This window comes from Lutra lutra, chromosome 6, assembly GCF_902655055.1.
Source record: "Lutra lutra chromosome 6, mLutLut1.2, whole genome shotgun sequence".
In the NCBI taxonomy this organism is placed as follows: domain Eukaryota; kingdom Metazoa; phylum Chordata; class Mammalia; order Carnivora; family Mustelidae; genus Lutra; species Lutra lutra.
In genome coordinates, this window is record NC_062283.1 from 80513440 (window position 1) to 80535836 (window position 22397).

Genomic DNA, 22397 nt, shown 5'->3' on the forward strand with positions numbered 1-22397 from the left:
GTTTTTTTTTTAAGATTTTATTTATTGATTTGACAGACAGATATCACAAATGGGCAGAGAGGCAGGCAGAGAGAGAGGAAGGGAAGCAGGCTCCCTGCTGAGCAGAGAGCCAGATGTGGGACTCGATCCCAGGACCCTGGGATCATGACCTGACCTGAAGGCAGAGGCTTTAACCCACTGAGCCACCCAGGCACCCTGTTCAGAAGTTTTTAGTGTCTATGTCCCACACAACTTCTGTCGGATTTATTCCTAATAATTTTATACATTTCATGCAATTGTGAATGTTATTTTAGAATTTCAACTTCTGGTTATTCATTAACAGCATATAGATATACAATTGATTTTATATCTTGATTTGTATACTTCAAATTGCTTAACTTATTGACTCTAGTAGTTTCTTGTAAATTCTAAAAGATTTTCTTCGTATGACCATGCCATCTGAAAAATGAAGATAATTGTATTTTTCCTTTCCACTCTGAATTCCTTTCATTTTATTTTCTTGTCTTGTTGCACTACCTAAAATTCTATGTTTATTTTAAATAGAAGTGGTGAGACAGTCATTCCAGCTAATTTTTCTGATCTTAAGGAGAAAAAATTTTGTGTTTCTCCATTTAATATCATGTTACCTATTCCATATCTTAACCAGAAAGCATTCAAAATTTTACTTAAAGTAGCCACAGGTTAATTAAAGATTGTGGACTTAATCAGATTGAAGATTTCCCTTTGATTCCTGGTCAGTTGAGAGTTTGTACTGTGAACAAATGTTGGATTTTGCCAAATGATTTTTCTGAATTCATTGAGATGTTAATAGAATTTTTCATTTTTAATCTGTTAATATGGTGAATTATGTGATTGACTTACATATTATTGATTACTATTTTGCAAAAATTTTAAGAACTATTTCATCTATGGCTATCATAAATATTTGTCTGGTTTTGGTATTAACTTAATAGTCCTAGTATCATAGAATGACATAGGAAGTATTTCTTCCTCTTTAATTATCTGAAACATTTTGTGGAGAATTGCATTATGTCTTCAATAAATGTTTTGTGGAATTCACCAATGAAGCTCTCTAGGACTAATATTTTCTTTCTGAGAAAGTTACTAGCTACAAAATCAATTTTTGAGGTAAATATAGAGTGATTCAAAGGGTAAGTGAAATTTGAGTAGGACAAGCACAAAGAAAACCACACAAAGCCATATCAGTGTCAAATTTCTGAAAAATCAAGACAGTGAAACCTCTTGAAAGCAGAAAAATAAATGATTTTTCACAGTGGATTTCTCATCAGAAACCAGGAAGACCATAAGAATGTGGCACAATATTTTTTAAGTGGATAACAAAAAGTACTATTAACTCATAGGTCTATACCCATTAGTTATATCCTTCACGAATATAATAGAAATTGAGAAATGTTCAGGGGACCTGGGTGGCTCAGTCAGTAGAGCATGTGACTCATGATCTCAGCTTTGTGAGTCTGAGCACTGCATTGGGCATAGAGATAAATAAATAAATAAATAAATAAATAAATAAATAAATAAGGTATATGTTCAGATGAAGCAAAACTAAGAGAATTTGTTGTCTATAAATGTATTTTCAAATAATGGCAAAAGGAAGTTTTCTAATAGAAAGAAAATTATAAAAGAATGATTATTGAAACATTAGGAAGAAAGAAAAAACAATGGAAAGGTAAAAGTATGTTTAACTGCAATGATTTTTCTTCTTGAGTTTTCAAATTGTGTCAGACAGTTCAAGTAATAATTATAAACATTTATGTAGAGGAAATATTCTAAATTTAACTAAATAACATCTAAATAATTCATGAGCCAAAGAAGAAGTCTTAAGGAAAATGAATACATTGAACTGAATCAAAATTAAAAAAGAAAATCAAAATGTGTGGAGCATAGATAAAACAATATTGAGAGAGAAATTTAATGCACTAAATGTGTATTAGAAAAGAGGAAAAGTGTCAAATTGATAATCTAAACTTCCACCACAGGTGCCTGCCTGGCTCAGAGGAGTGAGAGACTCTTGATCTCAGGGTCACAAGTTTGAGCCTCACGTTGGGTGTAGAGAATACTTAAATAAAAACTTAAAAAAAAAAAAAGCCTCTCACCTCAAGGACATAGAAAAATAAGAAAAATAAACCCAAAGCAAGCAAAAGGAAAAAAATAAGAAAAAACAAATAGTAATGTAAAGAGCAGAAATAAGTGAAATTGAAAACACAAAAGCAATAAAAAAATTAAAGTAAGAAGAAATCATTCTTTGAAAAGATCAATACGTTTAACAACTCTAGAAGACTAACAAAAAAATAAAGGTACAAATCACCAATACCAATAATGAAATAGGTTATCACTACATCACTATCATATCTTGCAGCTGTTAAAAGTATAGTAAAAGAATGCTACAAACAATTTTGCTCTCATAAATTTGATAGCTTGGCAGAAGTGAACCATTTCTTCAAGAAGCACAAACTAATTAAACTCAATGTGAAATAGATAATTTGGGTAGAGGATAGACTTACAAATATTAAGGAAATTAAATTTGTAATTAACCCCCCCCAAATATTTAGACTGAGATGGTTTCACTGCAGAATTCTACCAGACATTAAAAGAAGAATTAGTCCTAATTCTATACAATCACTTCCATAAAATAGTAGAGGCAGGTATACTTCCTAAACTATTTTATGAAGCTAATATTTCTCTGATTCGAAAACCAAAGTAAGATGGTACAAAAGAAGGTGCCTGAGTGGCTCAGTTGGTTAAGCATCTGCTTTTGGCTTGGGTCACGACCCCCAGGTTCCTGGGATCAAACCCCACATCAGGCTCCCTACTTGGCAGGGAGCCTGCTTCTCTTTCTCCCTCTACTACTCCCCCTGATTGTCCTCTCTCTTTCTCTCTCTCTGTCTCTCAAATAAATGAATAAAATCTTTTAAAAAAAGATGGTACAAAAGAAGAAAAATATAAACTAATACCTCCCACAAAGATAGATGCCAAAACTCCTAAGAAAAATCAGGGATAGAATTCACCAATGTAAAGTGAGTTATACAGCATTACCTAGTGGGATTTATTCTATGGACACAAGGCTAGGCAAATATTTGAAAAGCAAAACTATGACTTACCATATTAACAAGATAAAGTAGAAATGTTATATGATCTTATCAATTAATATAAAAAAACATTTTGACAAATTCAAAACCTATCTATGATTAAAACTCTTAGAAAACTTGGAATAGAAGTGCACTTCTCAAATTGATGATGAACATTGACAGAAACACTGCAACAAATATCATACTTAATACTTAATGTTTAAAGATGAATGCTTTTCCCATACAATCAAGAACAAAACAAGTCTATCCCCTCTCACCATTGCTATTCAACATGGTACTGGAAGTTCTAGCCAACACATGAAATTCAGAAAATGAAATAAAAGGCATACAGATAAAAAAGGAAGAAAGAATGTTGTCTCTATTTGCAAATGCTCTGTATTATGTTCTACACATACATTTCTAGGAATATACAGAAAATAAAGCAAAACAAAACTTTTGGAACTAAGAAGTGAGTTCAGCAAGAGCACAAGATAAAAGATCAAGACAAAAAATCAGCTGCATTTTTATATTCTAGCAATGAATATGTGGACACTGGAATTAAAAATACAATACCTCTGGAGCGCCTGGGTGGCTCAGTGGGTTAAGCCCCTGCCTTCAGCTTAGGTCATGATGCCAGGATCCTGGAATCTAGCCCTGCATTGGGCTCTCTGCTCAGCAGGGAGCCTGCTTCCCACCTCTCTCTCTGCCTGTCTCTCTGCTTACTTCTGATCTCTCTCTCTGTGTCAAATAAATAAATGAAATCTCAAAAAAAAAATACAATACCAATTAAAATTGCTCAAAAAAGGTCTTTTGACTCTAAACAAAACATATGTAAATCTTATAAGGTGAAAATTACAAAATGATGAGGAAAGAAACTTCAATATTTCTAAATAAATGGAGAGATATAATCTTTTCATGGATTGGAAGTTTCAACATAGTGTAAATGTTAATTCTTTCCAAATTGATATATAGTATAATGTAATTGTTATCAAAATATCAGTAACTTTTTTAGATATGGACAAGAATTTTATAAATTTATATGGGAGGCAAAGAGACTAAATCAGCTAAAACAATTTTTAAGAGTAAGAATAAAGTGGGAGAAATCAGTTTACTTGATTTTAAGACCTATATAACTATATTAATCAAGACTGTGTGGTAATGGTCAAAAGATAGACACACATATCAATAGAACAGAATAAGGAACTCATAGATACTTCTAAACAAGTATGATAAACTGATCTTTTTACAAGATGCAAAAGCAACTCATTGGAGGAAGGAAAGTGCTTTTAACAAATGATGCTAGAGCAATCAGATAGCTACAGGCAAAAAAAAAATCCTCCACCAAAATGTCATAGCTTGGGGGAGGAGTCAAGATGGCAGAGAAGTGGCAGGCTGAGACAACATCAGGTAGCAGGAGATCAGCAAGATAGCTTATCAAACCATTCCAAATACAAAAAAATCCTACAGGAGATCAAAGAGAAGAGGAGCAGAAATTCTAGAAACAGAAAATCAACCACGTTCTGAAAGGGAGGACTGGCAGAGAAGTGAATCCAAAGTTACGGGAAGATAGACCGCGGGGGGAGGGTCTGGCTCCCAGCAAGCAGCGGAGCAATGGAGCACAAAATCAGAACTTTTAAAAGTCTGCTCCACTGAGGGACATCACTCCAGAGGCTAAGCCAGGGTGAAGCCCATGCAGGGACAGTGTAGTCTCAGATCCCGTGGAGTCATGAAAGGATCGGGAGTGTCTGAGTGTCACAGAGCTCACAGGTATTAGAGCGGGGAAGCCGGCTACAGAGACAGAGCCAAGGAGTGAGCTCTCAACTTGGGGTTACCTTAAATCGTGATCCATGGTACAGGCCACTTCTCTGTGAGCAGGGACCCCATAAAATCCGGGGAGACTCCCCCCCGGAAGAGTGGTAGGGATCTGCTGGGTTTGGAGACTCCAAATGGGGCTGTCTGCCAGAGACAGAGATGCTTGGTCACAGGCTGGGTGAGCTTGGAGCACAGCTGAAGGCCAGGGAGACAGGAGTAATTGAGCCTTTTCTCCAAGGAGTGGGGCCCTGAGCTCTTGGCTCCTCTGGGCTGGAGATTGGGAGGCTGTAATTTTCATTCTCGTCCTCCAGAACTCTACAGAAAGTGTTCAGGGAACAAAAGCTCCTGAAAGTGAACCCGAGTGGATTACTTAGCCGCCCCTGGTAAGAGCAGTGCAATTTCGCCTTGGGCAAAGACACTTGAGAATCACTACAATAGGCTCCTCCCCCAGAAGATCAGCAAGAAATCCAGCCAAGTTCACTTAACAAGGAGAACAGCAGAATTCCAAAGGAGGAGAAAGCAAAGCATGGAATTCATGGCTTTCTCCCCATGATTCTTTAGTCTTGCAAAGTTAATTAATTTTTTTAATTTTATTTTTTTGTTCTGCTAAATTTTTTTAACTTTTACCCTTTCCTCTTTTAATGTTTTTAACTAGTCTATCTTAACAATACCATTCATAAAATAAAAAACCCTTTTTGAACCTTTGTTATTATAGTCATATTTTATCCTTCATTCTAACTTTTTTTTTGTATACACATAGGGTTTTTTCTTCTAGAAAAATTTGGGGTACAGCTTCTTCTAATAGATCAAAATATACCCTAAATCTAGCACAAGGCTTTGTTCTAATCTCCAGCCTGTGCAAATCCTCTCCACTTTCTTTTTCCTTATTCTCCCAACCAAGTTATCTTATCAACTTCTTTTTTAGAAATTAAAAAAAAATTTCATCTTTATAGTCATATTCCATCTCTTCATTGTGTCTACCCTTATATATGTTTTTCATTACTTAAAATTTTGGGAGGTAGTTTCTTCTAAGGGACCAAAATACTCCCCAAATAAAGTGGTGACCCTATTCTATTCACCAGTCTTATATATATATATATTTTTTCTTTTTTATATTTTTTCTTTATTTTTCTTCTTAAAAATTTTTTTTTCTGAACTTTTTTTTATCCCCTTCCCCCACGCCCCCCATGATTTGGGTTCTCTTCTGATTTGCTTAAAGCACATTTTCGTGGGGTCTTTGCCACCCTTTTAATATTTCATTTGCTCCTTCATATATTCTTATCTGGATAAAATGACAAGGCAGAAAAACTCACCGCAAAAAAAAGAACAAGAGGCAGTACCGAAGGCTAGGGATCTAATCAATATGGACATTGGATATATGTCAGATCGAGAGTTCAGAATGATGAATCTCAAGGTGCTAGCCTAGCTTGAAAAAGGCATGGAAGATATTAGAGAAACTCTGTTTGGGGAAATAAAAGCCCTTTCTAGAGAAATAAAAGAATCTGAGAATCTGAGAGATAAGTGATACCATAAGACGAAACAACATTAGAATAATTGGGATTCCAGAAGAAGAAGAAAGAGAGAGGGGAGCAAAAGATATATTGGAGAGAATTATTGTAGAGAATTTCCCTAATATGGCAAAGGGAACAAGCATCAAAATCCAGGAGGTGCAGAGAACCCCCCTCAAAATCAATAAAAATAGTTCCACACCCCATCATCTAATAGTAAAAATTGCAAATCTTAGTAACAAAGAAAAAATCCTTCAAGCAGCCTGGGACAAGAAGTCTGTAACACATAATGGTAAAAATATATTGGCAGCAGACTTATCCACAGAGACCTGGCAGGCCAGAAAGAACTGGCATGATATATTCAGAGCACTAAGTAAGAAAAACATACAGCCAAGAATACTATATACAGCTAGGCTATCATTGAAAATAGAAGGAGAGATTAAAAGCTTCCAGGACGGGGCGCCTGGGTGGCTCAGTGGGTTAAGCTGCTGCCTTCGGCTCAGGTCATGATCTCAGGGTCCTGGGATCGAGTTCCGCATCGGGCTCTCTGCTCAGCGGGGAGCCTGCTTCCCTCTCTCTCTGCCTGCCTCTCCGTCTACTTGTGATCTCTCTCTGTCAAATAAATAAATAAAATCTCTAAAAAAAAAAAAAAAGCTTCCAGGACAAACAAAAACTGAAAGAATTTGTAAACACCAAACCAGCTCTACAAGAACTATTGAAAGGGGTCCTCTAAGCAAAAAGAAAACCTAAAAGTAGTAGAACAGAAAGGAACAGAGACAATATACAGTAATAGTCACCTTACAGGCAATACAATGGAACTAAATTCATATCTCTCAATAGTTACCCTGAATGTAAATGGGCTAAATGCCCCAATCAAGAGACACTAGGAATCAGAATGGATAAAAAACCAAAACCCATCAATATGTTGCCTTCAAGAAACTCATTTTAGACCCAAAGACATCTCCAGATTTAAAGTGAGGGGGTGGAAAACAATTTATCATGCTGGGGTGACAATCGTTATATCAGATCAATTAGATTTTAAGCCAAAGAATATAATAAGAGATGAGGAAGGACACTACATCATACTCAAAGGGTCTGTCCAACAAGAAGATCTAACAATTTTAAATATCTAAGTCCCTAACATGGGATCATAGAACTATATAAACCAATTAATAACAAAATCAAAGAAACACTTCGACAATAATACAATAATAGTAGGGGACTTTAACACTTCCCTCACTGAAATGGACAGATTGTCCAAGCAAAAGATCAACAAGGAAATAAATGCCTTACCTGACACATTGGACCAGATGGACATCACAGATATATTCAGATCATTCCATCCCAAAGCAACAGAATACACAATCTTCTCTAGTGCACATGGTACATTCTCCAGAATAGATCACATCCTGGGTCACAAATCAGGTCTCAACTGGTATCAAAAGATTGGTATCATTCCTTGCATATTTTCAGACCACAATGCTCTGAAGCTAGAACTCAATCACAAGAGAAAAATTGGAAAGAACCCAAATACATGGAGGTTAAAGAGCATCCTACTAAATAATGAATGGTTCAACCAGGAAACTAAAGAAGGATTGAAAAGATTCCTGGAAACAGATGATAATGAAAACACAACTGTTCAAAATCTTCAGGATGCAGCAAAGGTGGTCCTGAGAGAAAGCATATAGGAATAGAAGCCTTTTTCAAGAAACAAGAAAGGTTTAAAATATACAACCTAACCCTATACCTAAAAGAACTGGAGAAAGAATAAGAAATATAGACTGAACCCAGCAGGAGAAGAGAAATAATAAAGATCAGAGGAGAAATCAATGAAATAGAAACAAAAAAACCCCAATAGAACACATCAACGAAACTAGGAGCTGGTTCTTTGAAAGAATTAATAAGACTGATAAACCCCTGGCCAGACTTATCAAGAAGAAAAGAGAAAGGACCCAAATAAATAAAATCATGAATGAAAGAGGAGAAATCACAACTAACACCAAAGAAATACAAACAATTATAAGAACATATTATGAGCAACTCTATGCCAACAAATTTGACAATCTGGAAGATATGGATGCATTCCTAGAGGCATATAAACGACCAGACTGAACCAGGAAGAAATAGAAAACCTGAACAGACCCATAACCAGTAAGGAGATTGAAACAGTCATCAAAAATCTCCCAAAAAACAAGAGCCCAGGGCCAGACTGCTTCCCAGGGGAATTCTACCAAACATTTAAAGAAGAATTAATACCTATTCTACTGAAACTGTTCCAAAAAATAGAAATGGAAGGAAAACTTCCAAACTCATTTTATGAAGCCAGCATCACCTTGATCCCAAAACCAGGCAAGGATCCCATCAAAAAAGAGAACTACAGACCAATATCCTTGATGAACACAGATGTGAAAATTCTCACCAAAATACTAGCCAATAGGATCCAACAGTACATTAAAAGGATTATTCACCATGACCAAGTGGGATTTATTCCAGGGCTGCAAGGTTGGTTTAGCATCCGCAAATCAATCAGTATGATACAACAAATTAATAAAAGAAAGAACAAGAACCATATGATACTCTCCATAGATGCTGAAAAAGCATTTGACAAAGTATAGCATCCTTTCCTGATCAAAACTCTTCAAAGTGTAGGGATAGAGGGTACATACCTCAATATCATCAAAGCCATCTATGAAAAACCCACCACAAATATCATTCTCAATGGAGAAAAACTGAGAACTTTTCTGCTAAGCTCAGGAACACGGCAGGGATGTCCATTATCACCACTGTTTTCAACATAGTACTAGAAGTCCTAGACTCAGCAATCAGACAATAAAAAGAAATTAAAGGCATCCAAATCGGCAACGAAGAAGTCAAACTATCACTCTTTGCAGATGATATGATACTATATGTGGAAAACCCAAAAGACTCCACTCCAAATCTGCTAGAACTTGTACAGGAATTCAGTGAAGTGTCTGGATATAAAATCAATGCACAGAAATCAGTTGCATTTCTTTATACCAACAACAAAACAGAAGAAAGAGAAATTAAGGAGTCCATTCCATTTACAATTGCACCCAAAACCATAAGATATCTAGGAATAAACCTAACCAAAGAGGCAAAGAATTATACTCAGAAAACTATAAAGTACTCATGAAAGAAATGAGAAATGAGAAATGAAAGTACTCATGAGGAAGACACAAAGAAATGGAAAAATGTTCCATGCTCATGGATTGGAAGAACAAATATTTTGAAAATGTCTATGCTACCTAAAGCAATCTACACATTTAATGCAATCCTTACCATAATCCCATCCATTTTTTTCAAAGAAATGGAACAAATAATCCTAAAATTTATATGGAACCAGAAAAGACCTCAAATAGCCAGAGGAATGTTGAAAAAGAAAGCCAAAGTTGGTGACATCACAATTTCAGACTTCAAGCTCTATTACAAAACTGTCATCATCAAGACAGTATGGTACTGGCACAAAAACAGACACATAGATCAGTGGAACAGAATAGAGAGCCCAGAAATAGACCCTTAACTCTATGGTCAACTAATCTTCAACAAAGCAGGAAAGAATGTCCAATGGAAAAAAGACAGTCTCTTCAACCAATGGTGTTGGGAAAATTGGACAGCCACATGCAGAAAAATGAAACTGGACCATTTCCTTATACCACACATGAAAATAGACTCAAAATGGATGAAGGACCTCAATGTGAGAAAGGAATCCATCAAAATCCTTGAGGAGAACACAGGCAGCAGCCTCTTTGACCTTAGCGGCAGCAACATCTTTCTAGGAACATCACCAAAGGCAAGGGAAGCAAGGGCAAAAATGAACTATTGGGACTTCATCAAGATCAAAAGCTTTTGCACAGCAAAGGAAACAGTTAACAAAACCAAAAGACAACTGAGAATGGGAGAAGTTATTTGCAAATGGCATATCAGATAAAGGGCTAGTATCCAAAATCTATAGAGAACTTATCAAACTCAACACCCAAAGAACAAATAATCCAATCAACAAATGGGGAGGGGACATAAACAGACATTTCTGCTAAGAAGACATCCAGATGTCCAACAGACACATGAAAAATGTGCTTTACTTCACTCGGCATCAGGAAAATACAAATGAAAACCACAATGAGATACCACCTCACACCAGTCAGAATGGCTAAAATTAACAAGTCAGGAAATGACAGATGCTGGAGAGGATGCGGAGAAAGGGGAGCCCTCTACACTGTTGGTGGGAATGCAAGCTGGTGCAACCACTTTGGAAAACAGCATGGAGGTTCCTCAAAAAGTTGAAAATAGAGCTACCCTACGACCCAGCAATTGCACTACTGGGTATTTACCCTAAAGATACAAACATAGTGATCCAAAGGGGCACATGCACCCGAATGTTTATAGCAGCAATGTCCACAATGGCCAAACTATGGAATGAACCTAGATGTCCATCAACAGATGAATGGATAAGAAGATGTGATATATATATATACACACACACACACAATGGAATACTATGCAGCCATCAAAAGAAATGAAATCTTGCCATTTGCGATGATGTGGATGGAACTAGAGGATATGCTTAGCGAAATAAGTCAATTGGAGAAAGACAACTATCATATGATCTCCCTGATATGAGGAAGTGGAGATGCAATGTGGGGGGTTTTGTGGGTAGGAAAAGAATAGATGAAAGAAGATGGGATCGGGAGGGAGACAAACCATAAGAGACTCTTAATCTCACAAAACAAACTGAGAGTTGCTGGGGGAGGGGGATAGGGAGAGGGTGGTGGGGTAAAGACACTGGGGATTGTATGTGCTATGGTGAGTGCTGTGAAGTATGTAAACCTGGCGATTCACAGACCTGTACCCCTGGGGTTAATAATACATTATATATTAATAAAATATTAAAATTTTTTTTAAATGTCATAGCTTATATAAAATTTAATTCAAAATGGATCATCAGTTTAACTGTAAAACACAGAACTATGAAATGTTTCAAAGATTATATAAATATATCTTAAGGACGTAAGGCCTAGTAGAATCTTAGGTGTTGCTCCCCAAAACATGATCCCTGGATAAAAAGAAATCCAATAAGTTAGACTTCATCAAGATTAAGAACTTTTCTCTCCAACAGATCCTAGTACAATGATAAAAAGACAAGCTATAGACAGAGAAAATACATGTAAATCTCATAAGGAAAATGACTCATATTTGAGCATACAAAGAATTATCCTAACTCACCATTAAAAAAAGAAACAAACAAAAAATAATACAATTAGAAAATGGACAAAAGGGGCACCTGGGTGGCTCAGTGGGTTAAAGCCTCTGTCTTCAGCTTGGGTCATGATCCCAGTATCCTGGGATCGAGCCCCGCATGGGGCTCTCTTCTCAGTGGGGAGCCTGCTTCCTCCTCTCTCTCTGCCTACTTTTGATCTCTGTCAAATAAATAAATAAAATCTTAAAAAGAAATGGACAAAATACATGAAGAAACATTTTGCTGGAGAAAATATACAGATGTTCAGCATCACTAGCTACTAGTGAAATGGAAATTAAGACCATAATGAGTTATCACTTCACATACATTAGAATAGCTAAAAGAAATAAATAATAGTGACAATATCAAATGCTGATGAGGTTGATGAGGTTGTAGAGAAACTCAATTTCTCATGCTTGTTGGGGATGTAAAATGTTACAGCTGCTCTTGAAAATATTAGGACAACTTCTTCAAAACTACATGCATTTAATGAGCTCTAGGTGATGTAGGGAATTGTTGAATTACTATATTGTGCAACTGAAATTAATATAACACCATATGTTAACTATACTGGAATTTTAAATCTAAAAAAAAAGGAGGGCCCTTGGGTGGCTCAGTGGGTTAAAACCTCTGCCTTTGCCTCAGGTCATGATCCCGGGGTGCTGGGATCAAACTCTGCATCGGGCTCTCTACTCGGCAGAGATCCTTTCTTCCCTCTCTCTCTGCCTGCCTCTCTTGCCTACTTGTGATCTCTGTCTGTCAAATAAATAAATAACATCTTTAAAAAAATAAAATAAATTCTAAAAAAAAAAATAGCAAGATTGATAACTGTCACCCCCCCCAAAAAAACCCAACTTACATTTACCATACATTCCACCAATTACCCTCCTGAGCATTTATCACAGAGAAATGAAAATTTATGTGCACACAAAACTTGTCTATGATTGTTTATAGCAGTTTTATTTGTAATTAACTCAAACTGGAAAAAACTAAAATGTCTCCCAAAAGTCAAATCCCTTTCAAAAGTATATCTATTCTGTAGAATACTACTCAGCAACAAAAAGGCATGAATTATTACTATATGTGAAAATCTGGATGGATCTCAAAAGCATTACGCTAACTTTAAAGAGCCAAATCCAAAGGTTACAAATTCTATGATTCCATTTATATAATATTTGCAAATGAAAAATTATAGAAATGGCAAGTAGATCAGTCCTTTTTAAGGTTAGAGATCATGAGGAATACTGGGTAAATGTTGACTATAAAAAGGTAGCCAGAAGGAGATCTTGGAGGTGATGAAATAGTTCTGTATCTTGATTACAGTGGCGGTTACATGAATCTATATGCATCATAAAGTGAGAAAAAAGCATACCCAAACAATGTACCAATGTCAGTTTCCTGGTTTATATTGTAGTATAGTTTTGTAAGATGTAACCATTGAGGAAATTAGGTAAATGAGACATGGAATCACTCTGTACTGCCTTTGAACCTTTTTGTGACTCCATAATTATTTGAGAATACAAACTTTCTTAAACATAATAATAGAGCAGCCAAAATGCAACACCAGAGTGCACAGAACTTATACCAGAACCATTCCTGAAGTGCCAGGCCCTGGACAGTGTAGGACCTCTTTTTAATATAGTATTATTCTGAGGTACAGGAAATATAACAAACTTTCACAACATGCAAAAAATAGAAACTTAGCCAAAATGGCAAGATAGAGAATACTCCCCATAAGGAAGGGTAGGAAAATATCACAGCCAGGGACTTGCTGAAAACATATATAACAGTATATCTGAACAAGAATTTAGATCAACAGTCTTAACACTACTAGTTGGACTTGAAAAAAGAATAGAAGACAATAGAGAAACCCTGACCCTGCAGAGATAAAAGAGCTGAAAACTAGTCAGGCTGAAATAAAAAAATGCTGTAACTGAGATGCAAAACATGCTGGATACAGTCACGATGAGGATTGAAGAAGCAGAGCAGACAACAGGTGATATAGAAAAGAAAATTATGGAAAACAATGAAGCTGAAAAGAAGAGGAAAAGAAAACTAATAGAACATGAATATAGGGGGGGCCTGGGTGGCTCAGTGGGTTAAGCCGCTGCCTTCGGCTCAGGTCATGATCTCGGAGTCCTGGGATCGAGTCCTGCATTGGGCTCTCTGCTCAGCAGGGAGCCTGCTTCCTCCTGTCTCTCTGCCTGCCTCTCTGCCTACTTGTGTTCTCTCTCTCTCTGTCAAATAAATAAATAAAATCTTAAAAAAAAAAGAACATGAATATAGATATAAGGAACTCAGTGATTCCATAAACCAAAATAATAACCATGTCATAGGAGTCCCAGAAGAAGAGGAGTAGAAAAAAGGGACAGAACGTTTATTTGCACAAATTATAGCTAAGAATTTCCCTAATCTTGAGAGGAAAAGAGGCATTCAACCCAAGAGGCACAGAGAACCTCCCTCAAAAATCAATAAAAATAGGTCAATACCACAATATATCATAGTAAAGTTGCAAAATACAAAGATAAAGAGAGAATTCTGAAAGCAGCTAGGGAAAAAAGTTTCTTAAACAACAAGGGTAGAAATATAAGGTTAACAGCTCACCTGTTCACCAGAGACCTGGCAGGCTGGGAAGGAGGGGCATGATATCTTCAATGTGTTAAATGGGAAAAATATGCAGCCAAGAATACTTTATCCAGCAAGGCTGTCATGCAGAATAGAAGGAAAGATAAAGAGTTTCCAAGACAAGCAAAAACTAAAGGAGCTTGTGAACACTAAAGCAGCTCTGCAAGAAATAGTAAAGGGAGTCCTTCAAGAAGGAAAGAGATACCAAAAGTAACAAAGACTACAAAGGAACAGAGACAATCTACCTACCTATTACCTACAAAATGGAACAGCCCATTTTATAGGTAATACAATGACACTAAATTCATATGTAATTACTCTGAATGTAAATGGATTAAATGCTCCAATCAAAAGACACAGGGTATCAGAATGGATTAAAAAAACCTAAGACCCATCAATATGCTGCTTATAAGAGACTCCTTTTAGAACTAAAGACACCTGCAGAGTGAAAATGAGGGGGTAGAGAACAATTTATCATGCTAATGAACATCAAAAGAAAGCTAGAGTAGCCATACTTATATTAGATATTCCAGATTTTAAAACAAGACTGTAAAAAAAAGAGATGAGAAGGACACTGTATCATACAAGAAGATCAAATAACTGTAAATATTTATGCCCCAACTTAGGAGAAGCCAAATATATAAAACAATTAATAACAAACTTAATGAAACTCATTGATTAATACAATAATAGTAGGGGACTTTAACACCCCACTCACAGCAATGGACAGATCATCTAAGCAGGAGATCAACAAAGAAACAAGGGTTTTAAATGACTGACTGGATCAGATGGACTTAACAGATACATTCAGTGCATTTGATCCTAAAACAGCAGACTATATATTCTTTTGGAGTGCACAAGGAACAGAATAGATCAAATAATGGGTCATAAATCAGACCTCAACCAGTACAAAAAGACTGAAATCATACCATTCATATTTTCAGACCACAGGGTTATGATACTTGAAGTCAACCACAAGAAAAAGTTTGGAAGGACCACAAATACATGGAGGTTAAAGGACATCCTACTAAAGAATGAATGGGTTAACCAGGAAATTAAAGAAGAATTTTAAAAAATACATAGAAGCAAATGAAAATGAGAACATGACAGTCTTAAACCTTTGGGATGCGGCAAAAGTGGTCCTAAGAGGGAAGTATATAGCCACACAGGGCCTTCCTCAAGAAGCAAGAAAAGTCTTAAATACACAACCTAACCTTATACCTAAAGGAGCTGGAAAAATAACAACAAATAAAGCATAAATCCAGCAGGAGAAGGGAAATCATAAAGATTAGAGTGGAAATCAATGGAATAGAAACCAAAAAGACAATAGAACAGATCAATGAAACAAGGAGTGGTTTCTTTGAAAGAATTAACAAAATTGATAAACCCCTGGCCAGACTTTTCAAAAAGAAAAAAGACCCAAGTAGATAAAGTTATGAATAAAAGAGGAGAGATCATGACCAACACCGAAGAAATACAAATAATTATAAGAACATATTGTGAGTGTTGTTGAACACTACATCAAAAACTAATGATGTCCTATATGCTGGATAACTGAACATAATAAAAATAAATAAATAAGAAAAATAAAACTATTAGGATCAAGATATGAATTCTCGACAAAAAAAAAAGAGAATATATTATGAGGATCTATATGCCAACAAATTAGACAATCTGGAAGAAACGGATGCCTTCCTAGAAACATATGAACTACCAAAACTGAAACAGGAAGAATAAACCTATATCCAGCAAAGACATTGAGTCAATAATCAAAAATCTCCCAACAAACAAGAGTCCAGGGCTGATGGTTGCCCAGGGAATTATACCAAACATTTAAGAAGAATTAGTACCTATTCTTCTGAAAATGTTCCAAAAAATAGAAATGGAAGGAAAACTTTCAAGCTCATTCTATGAGGCCAGAATTACCTTGATCTCAAAACCCCACTAAAAAGGAGAGTTACAGACCAATATTCCTGATGGACATGGATGCAAAAATTCTCAAGGATTTATTCCTGGGCTGCAAGGATGGTTCAATACCCATAGATCAATCAACATGATACACCACATTAATAAAATAAAGGATAAGAACCACATGATCCTCTCAATAGATGCAGAAAAAGCATTTGATAAAATACACTATCCTTTCCTAATAAAAACCCTCAAAAAAGTAGGGATAGCAGGAATATACCTTGACAGCATAAAGGCCATATATGAAAAACCCATAGCTAATATCATTCTCAATGGGGAAATACTGAGGGCTTTTCCCCTCAGATCAGGAGCACAATAGTGATGTCCACTCTCACCACTGTTGTTCAACATAGCGCTGGAATTCCTAGCCTCAGCAATCAAAGAACAAAAAGATATAAAAGGCATCCAAATCAACAAGGAAGAGATAGAATTCACTTTCTGCAGTGAGTCATTTGGTTTTTCAGGGTCTCAGTGGCATCTTGTTTAATTTTTTGTCAAAATGATGCAGTAGCCATCAGTGCAGGAGGCCGTCACTGTCTGTTGCTCTGGTTCTAATCCAGGCACCTCTTCTTCCGGGCTTCTGGCCTTGGAGTCGGCCCATCCGTCACAGTGTTAGAGCAAGTGGCTACTGTGTGGCATCACTGGGGCCCTGTCAGCTTCCCTTTGTCCTGGTGGGGTCTGCATCACTCAGTGGAAGGTGATAGGGATGGGTGACCGCCCCCAAGGACCCCTAGGGCTCTGCCCACAAAGGCCCATTCCCACATCTGAGCACACTGGACACCCTCCAAATGTGGGTTTTCTGTTCCTGTGAGATTTGAATACCTGAGCTGCAAATGTCACAGTGGAGCATGGAAATAAAAGAATATTTATCTGGAAAAAAAAAGAACCAAAAAAAAAAAAAAAAAACCAAGGGAGAGATAGAATTTTCACTCTTCACAGAATACAAGAGATTCTATGTAGAAAACTGGAAAAACTCCATCAAAAACTTGCTAGTACTCATACAGGAATTCAATAAAGTATATATTAATATATATAAAATCAATGCACACAAATCTGTTGCATTTCTATACACCAATTACAGAACATCAGAAAGAGAAATCAAGGAATTGATCCCATGTGCAATTGTACCAAAAACTGTAAGATACCTGGGAATAAACCTAACTAAAGAGGTAAAAGAGGGGCGCCTGGGTGGCTCAGTGGGTTAAGCCTCTGCCTTCAGCTCAGGTCATGATCTCAGGGTCCTGGGATCGAGCCTCGCATTGGACTCTCTGCTCAGCAGGGACCCTGCTTCCCCCCCGCCCCTTTGCCTGCCTCTCTGCCTGCTAGTGATCTCTGTCAAATAAATGAATAAAACCTTTTTTTTTTAAAGAGGTAAAAGAAAAAGAGGTAAAAATCTGTACTCTGAAAACTGAAGAGCAGTTATGAAAGAAACTGAGGAAGACACAAAGAAATGGAAAAATAGTCCTTGCTCATGGATTAGAAGAATAAATATTATTGAAATGTATATACTACCCAAAGCAATCTATATATTGAATGCAAACCCTTTCAAAATCCCCCAGCATATTTTCACAGAGCTGGAACAAAAATTCTAAAATTTGTTGGAAGCAGAAAAGACCCTGAAAAAGAAAACTAAAGCCGGAGGCATCACCATTCCAGACTTCAAGCTGTGTCACAAAGCTGTCATCATCCAGACAGTATGGTACTGGCACAAAAACAGACACATAGGTCAATGGAACAGAACAGAGAACCCAGAAATGTACCCTCCACTCTGTGGTCAATTAATCTTCGACAATACAGGAAAGAATATCCAATAAGAGAAAGACAGTCTCTTCAACAAATGGTGTTGGGAAAACTGGACAGCAACATGCAGAAGAGTGGAACTGGGCCACTTTCTTACATCATACACAGAAAGAAACTCAAAATGGATAGAAGTTGACCTAAATATGAGACAGGAAACCATCAAAATCCTAGAGAAGAACAGAGGCAGCAACGTCTTTGACCTTGGCCACAGCAACAATGTCTTACTAGACACATCTTCGAAGGCAAGGGAAACAATAACAAAAATAAACTATTGAGACTTCATCAAGATAAAAAGCTTCTGCACAGCAAAGGAAACACCAACAAAACTAAAAGTTAGGGCAACCCTCTCAGATCCCTCCCTCTTCAGGGAGAGTATTTGATATAGTCCTGTTGTGGAAAGTTTGTTTTGTTAAAAGATGGAACAAAAAGAATGAAATCAACTGTTAGCAATTAAAAAGAGATGGACAAATTTAAATATCAAAAATTAGTCATCTGAACTGCAATAAACCAACATATTTATCAGTATCGGAGTTCAGAGAACAAACCGTAAATTGAAGAGTAAAATACATAATTCATATTTTAAAGAATGTAAGTTGCTTAAAGCATAAACTCTGGAAGCTAACAAGCTAGGTTCAGATCCCACCTGAAACTACCACTTTATTACTTATTAGGCTTTGGGCAATTTATACAAGCAGTCTGCCACTATCTATCCACCTATCTATCACCTATCAATCTGTCATCTTTCTATCTACTTATTTACTAATTTATTTAATTTATTATGAGATTATTTTATTTTAACTGATTATAAATATCCAAGTCTAAAGAGGGCATGAAAAAAATAAGCATTCCTATATAAACCACCGAAGAGAAGGTAAATTATCAAATTTTGTTTTGTTTCTTGTGTTAAGCGTTGGAGGTTTTCCTCAAATGTGTTCCGATCCATAACTCATTGCTGGTATTCTTGGAGATTGGCCAAAAAGAGAGTTAGTGGGAAAGGAGCTAAAACTATTCAAGATTTAGTCTTTCACTTAACTCTAATTCTCTGTTCAATGTTATGCCTCCATGTCCCTGATTAAACCTGGGGCCTTCTTTGGAAGTGGGAGAAACTGATGTCAGAACCCATGGGTTCCAGGGCACACCTCTGCCTGGACCAGTACTGGGAGCCAATGTGGTCCAAGGCTTTCTGGGATTCTGAGGGGTGAGTCTGCTAATATTTTAATATTCTCCTTTGTGGGTCTTAGATTACATCTTCATCTTGCTCTGCCAATTTGCTTACTCTCCATCTGCTTTCATGTTCTAGAACTTTGTTCGCATCTCTTGCCTGCTATTGTCTTCTCTCTAATTCTCTTTGTCCTTGCAGGTTTGTTCTTCTATTCACATTACTTTCATTTCTAGAGGTAGTAGAAATAAGCACAAGAGTTCAATACCCGGTGCTCAAACGAAACTTGTTTCTAAAATTACCGCAAGAAATATGACTTAATTTTAAAATGAAAAGTTAAAATGAATGTTTAATTTGATGGACGAGGCCACCTCCATCTCTATATTTTTATGATTCTTCAGTTAAGCATGGATCAAACACAGAGTAATTTGACTGTTCTATAATGTCCACATCCCATATATTTACCAGAGCTCTATCAAGTATGTTTTTCCTTTTTAGGTCAAGATTTGCTTCTCAATTTGTCAAATTGTTGTAAGACCACAGCACAAAGAGTGGGGCTTGCCACATTGAAGAACTAACTGTGCACCATGAAGGAAATCTTCAGGGTTAGAATCAGGGAGCAGTTGTCTAATTTATATTTTTTCGAAGTCCAAATTGTGTGGAATTTATGGAAGAGACAATTTAGTATCAACATTAGACGTGTAAAAAATGCCAGATAATTGCTAGCCGTTCCAGGAAACTGTTAATTGGAATTTTAAAAAGGTAGGGGCTCCTGGGTGGCTCAGTGGGTTAAAGCCTCTGCCTTCAGCTCAGGTCATGATTTCAGGGTCCTGGGATCGAGCCCCGCATTGGGCTCTTGGAGCCTGCTTCCTCCTCTCTCTCTGCCTGCCTCTCTGCCTACTTGTGATCTATGTCTGTCAAATAAATAAATAAATAAATAAAAATCTTTAAATAAATAAATAATTTTTAAAAACCATCCTCCACTTACATAGGATGTTATTGATTTGTTGGCTTGGGTGGACTTTCACAGATGTTTCCTACAAGATTTGAACACAGAAACTATGTTTAACTACTGTCATGTGGTGTGTAAATACCTACCTTATGCATGCATTTGTCTCTTTATACCACTTCCTCAACCAGAATACAGTACTCCTAAAGAGGAGCTTTATCTCTTCTGCTCTGTAATCGTTTTCATTTCCATTAAAAGAGAAAGATACAAATAATAGAACGAAAGCATGTAATCTATGTTATGTCAGTAAATCCTTGATGTCTATTAAACCCCACCTAAACTTGCCATTCCCTTGACAGAGCACGTAGCAAGGCCTTTCTCCAGGTGCTGTTTTCGCTGAGGGGATGCCAAATGTCTTTACGGATACATCTCAAAAGAGAGAGAGATAGAGATGAGAAAGCAATTATAGGAACTCTGTTCTCAAAGGAAGTAATTCAGAGAAGGTAAGTGGTTTTTATACTTATTGGATCACTACGCAAGGATGATTTCAAATGATGTTCATTAACAATAAAAAGATAATTTTACCTGATTTTTAAATGTTGATTTATATCTAATAAATAATGTATGAAATGTCCATCAATTGCTCCTCAAAACTGTGGAGCTTCATCCTGTCATAATTTTTTTTAAAGATTTTATTTATTTATTTGAGAGAGACAGACAGAGGTAGTGAGAGAGAGCTTGAGTGGGGAGGAGAGGGAGAAGCAGACTCCTGCTGAGCAGGGAGCCTGATGCGGAACTCGATCCTAGTATCCTGGGATCATGACCTGAGCTAAAGGCAGATGCTTAACTGACTAAGCCACCCGGGTGCCCCCATAATTTTTTTTTGTTCAAAAAATCTTTAAATTAGGGTGCCTGGGTGCCTCAGTGGTTAAATGTCTGCCTTCGGCTCAGGTCATGATCCCAGGGTCTTGGGATCCAGCCCTGCATCAGGCTCCCTGCTCAGCGGGGAGACTGCTTCTCCCTCTCCCACTCCCCCAGCTTGGGTTCCCTCTCTGGCTGTGTCTCTCTCTGTTAAATAAACAAATAAAATCTTAAAAAAAAAAAAGTCTTTAAACTTTGAATATTTTTCTCATTTACCTGGAATCCAATTTATGTTTATACAACAATATTCATGAGTTCTACTCTGAACACTTGTTAAACCACAATGAATATAGAGCCAATCAACATGTAAAAATTACTTATTTTCATGCATATCATGTTTTTATGGAAATTATGTAAGAAAGGTAACATTAGTGAACTTAATGAACTCAGTAGTCTGAAACTAAAATTTCAATAATTTCCTTTCTTATTTTTGATTAAAGAACCCCAATATCCAAATAATTTTCATTACTTCTGCTTCTCAAACTATCCACCTTCCAAAGAGCTTGCTCCTTATGTAAAGGATGTTAGTTTAGATAAATATTCATATTTGTATGCATATAATTTGCATTAATAGTCTTTTTTTTTTAAAGATTTTATTTATTTATTTGAGAGAGAGACAGTGAGAGAGAGTGTGAGTGAGGAGAAGGTCAGAGGGAGAAGCAGACTCCCCATGGAGCTGGGAGCCCGATGTGGGACTCGATCCCGAGACTCCGGGATCATGACCCGAGCCGAAGGCAGTCAGTCGTCCAACCAGCTGAGCCACCCAGGCATCCCTGCATTAATAGTCTTTAATGAGGATCAGGAAAACATTAGAAATTTGTAATGTCAAATTTGAGGTTTCAGAAATATTAACTGTTTACTTATTGTTGTATTCCCCAAAAGTTTACAATCAGCATTACAACTTGTTACTGTTAGGACTCAGTAAAAAGAAATCTTGGAAGGTAACAACAACAACAAAAAAAACAAAATAACTTGTTTCTTTCTCTCTCTTTCTCTCTCCATTCTCTCTTTTTTTCTCTCTCTCTCTCCCTCATTTTTCTTCTCCCTCTTTCTTCTCTTTTTATTATAGTAAACATAGCAAATTGAGTTCACAGTTGAGATTGGATATTTCTTATTTATCCTTTCTAAGTTAGCTTACATATCTATTCTTTAAAGCATCAAATTGTTACAGAAGTCTGTAGAAAAAATAAAACTACTTCTGAGGCTGGGTGATACATTTTTAGTGTTCTTGAATATAGGTGTAAATTGAAATGAAATAAAACAAGCAAGAGCAAACAGGGTAAGAATTAAAAACACTTTATCTTTGTTCTTTCAT

The 22397-nt window shown here is 36.5% G+C and overlaps 1 long non-coding RNA gene across 1 annotated transcript; it reads right to left on the reverse strand.

Annotated features, from left to right (window-relative positions):
- Nucleotides 1-1784: 1784 nt before the first annotated feature.
- Nucleotides 1785-16810, reverse strand: LOC125102741 (uncharacterized). Its single transcript, XR_007128181.1, has 3 exons — nt 16689-16810; nt 10451-10457; nt 1785-1797 (listed from the first exon to the last, which is right to left on the reverse strand). It is a non-coding gene; the product is annotated as an uncharacterized LOC125102741 (long non-coding RNA).
- Between the last annotated feature and the right edge of the window lie 5587 nt (nt 16811-22397).